The sequence below is a fragment of the Crocuta crocuta genome, unplaced genomic scaffold, assembly GCF_008692635.1.
Source record: "Crocuta crocuta isolate KB4526 unplaced genomic scaffold, BGI_CrCroc_1.0 scaffold693, whole genome shotgun sequence".
In the NCBI taxonomy this organism is placed as follows: domain Eukaryota; kingdom Metazoa; phylum Chordata; class Mammalia; order Carnivora; family Hyaenidae; genus Crocuta; species Crocuta crocuta.
In genome coordinates, this window is record NW_027527545.1 from 762802 (window position 1) to 766018 (window position 3217).

Consider the following 3217-nt stretch of genomic DNA (forward strand, 5'->3'; position numbering starts at 1 on the left):
GGCTGGGGTTCCTGGGGATGGGATTTGCTGCCTGTGTCACAAATCACATTGCCAGGGATTTCCAACCGACCCTGAGCCCTGCCTCTGGGGCTGCCGCCACCGCCTTCACTGCTGAGGACGCTGCCCGGGGACGGGCACGGGAATGGGTGGCCGAGAGGCCCCTGCCGCCTGCGTCTGGCCTGGGGAGCAGGGCTTAGCTGCTGTGAGCAGTCACACCAAGTCGTGTTCACAGTGGCTAAGTTCCGCCCCCCGGGACTCCGCCTCCTCTGGCCCTGCCCGCCTGCCTGTCCCCACTGCCTGGGCCTCCCTGGGCTCTGCCTCCCGTGCCTACTGAGCTGAAACACAGTTGATTTGTGCAGACTGGCTCAGTTCAGCAGGAACAGGAGTCGAGCCCCCTCGGAGCCTGTGCAGCCTGCCCGCCTCGGGTGGGCTGATGCCTGAGGGTAGAACTGAGGACCCAGACCCGGACTCGAGGGAGGGGGAGTGTAGCCTGGAATGGGGTGGGTGGACCCAGCTGTCTGCCTTAGGCCCCCTCCCCCAACTCCGTGCTTGGGGATCCCTCCGCCTACTTCCGGCTGGGGCTGGACGGGACTCCTAGGGAGAATGGGCAGGTGGGTGGGCAGCCCTCCCATTAAAAAGGGAAGCCATCTGGGTCCCCATCTCCCGCAATGGCCCTCCCAGTCTGGAGCCTTGGCCTTTTCTCTCCCAGGCCTGTACCTTCCCAGCAGGCAGTTACCCAAGAGGAAGCCGCCCCGGGTCCCCAGACCGTTAAATGCCAACTCTGGCTTCCGGAACCAGGCTGGCCTGACCTGACTGTGCCTGGCCTCTTCTCCCTGAGCCCTGCAGCGTCCTAACTTGGGGGTGGAGGGAAGAGCTGTGACACTCTCCGGGCACAGGGAGCAGGGAGCAAGGTCCCTTGTGGGCCCAGAAAGGACACAGATGGGCCTGTTCAGACCTGAGACCCTGTCCAGCATCAGATAGGATGGACTTTTTGTGGAGCGGCACCGGGCGAGCAGAGAGGGCCCCTGCGCTGTCAGGGCTGGCCCAGGGTACCCCTCCACCCTGGGGTAGGGACAGGGCCTGTGCTGTGTATTGCTGTTGTCCAATTAAATAAAAGCTGCCTCATTCCTGAAGGCCTGTAGTGTGTGATTTACTCCCCTCCTCCTGTCGCTGGAGTTTCGGCTTTCCTGGTGGGGAGGATTGGTGGGTTTGGATTTACTGACCCTGCACTCTGAGCTCCTGACTTCCCAGGATCCCCATGCCTGTCCCGCCCCTTCTGAGGTCACAGTTTAGTCACACGGGCCAGAGAGAGCTGGAAAGGTGACCTTGAGGGATGGCCTAGGATCAGGGGGTGACTCTGAGGGAGGGCGGATGCAATGGCGGGGAGAGCTGTTCTAGGAAGGATCTAGATGGGGTCACAGGAGGAACGCCCCAAGCGCAGGGCCCATTGAACCCAACCTCAGGTGGCAGTGGGGGGTGACTCCGAGGGAAACGCTGGGCATTTAGAGATGGCTGGGACCCGGGGGTCTTGAGCTAGTGATATCTAGAGGGTGGTGGAGCTAGTGATATCTAGAGGGTGGTGGAGATCAGCGAGAATTCAGGCCTGAGGTTAGACTTGGCCGTGTTGGTATCGGAGAATGCTGGCAGGGAACTCGTGTTCGAGGTGTGCGTGTGTTACAAGGGAACCCCCGGGCCCAAGGGGAACAGGGCCCTTGCATGGCTTTGAGAGCCGAGGGGCACAAGAAGGGCCCCAAGTCCGAGGACGGCACTTGTAAGCAGCTGAGACTAAGAGTGAAGCAAATCGGAGTACCCGGAGACTGCCCCCGCTACCCTCCATCATGCCTCTAGGCGGCGCACAAGAGCACGCCGGCCAGCTGAGGTCAGCCGGCACATACCTGCGGGAACAGGGGAGGCGGGACAGGAGAGGGCTCCGTCTCCAATTGGCCCTCTCGGGCAGAGGGTGGTGCCACGAACCAATCGCTGTGCCCAGCGCCGCCGATGCCCCGCCCACGACTGCGCGCGCTGTCTTGGCGCCCTCCGGCGGCCAGCTCCTCCCAGCGCCGCTCTGTACCCCGCCTTTCCTCGCAGCCTGTCCTCACTTGCCCCGGCCCTGACAGTGACCCAGACACACTTTTTGTTCATCCATCCGTCACACTCTAAAGGCAGGAGGGTCCTGCTTCCCAGGGAACTAGGGAAAGGCGGCAACCGGGGGCCTTCTCTGCGGTCCCCTAGACAGCTCACTATTTGGGGACGGGAAGCCTCTGCAGCGTAGGAATCCAGACACGCCCGGGCCGCGCCCCTCACTGACCACACCCACCCGCATTTCTCGCCAACGCCAGGACGCGCCCACCGCGGCCGAGCGGAAGCCCAGGATTCCTGTCTTGTGCCTTCCCCACCCAGGTGCACCCAGCACCTGACAGGCAACCCTCCCCCGCCCCGCCCCCAGCAACTTGGAGACTAGTTACCTCCAACATTGGTGTCTGGAGGCAGGGCACCCCCTAGTGGCCATTCCCAGCAGTTCAAGGGCCATGCTGCCCGCGGGGGGCCCAGTCCATGGCTTCAGCATGGTACTGAATCAAGCTCTGCCTCTTCCTAAAACGGGTACCCTTTCCGTAAACTTTGGAGCCGCACTATCCTCGGGAATGATATTCCTCTCGACTGGTAGGGCCACTGTGACAGGTGTTGTGACAGGTGACAGGTATAAAGGACTCCTTGGGGCTTGCTCATGGTGAACTCCCAGCCCTGTCTACTGTTATCTACACTACTGCCACCCGACGAAGCCAGCCAGCAGTCACTCCGATTCCACCCCTCGCTTGAAGCTGTGCCAGGAGCAGCCAAGGCTGGAGATTTCCTGTCCAGGGATCAGGTGGCTTTGGTCCGCGGGGAGGAGGGGGGTTGTGGGGGGGGGAGGGGACACNACGGTTCAATAAATAGAAAAAAAAGTTACAAAATGACATGATTTTGTCCTTAATTACAAGGGGAGGAAAGACAGACGGGGTGGTTGGCGTGGGACACTCTCCCTCCTCCTCCTCCCTGGGCCAAGGTGGGGAAGGGGAGACCCAGGAGAGACAGCAGCTGAGATTCAGAGACACAAATAGAAAGGCTAAATGAAGGGAAACAGGGAAAGGGAGAGAGTAAGATGAAGGGGGGGGGTGTCAGGGACAAAGAGGAGGAGAAAGAGAGAGAGCCAGAGTCAGAAATGCCAGGATGCCGACTT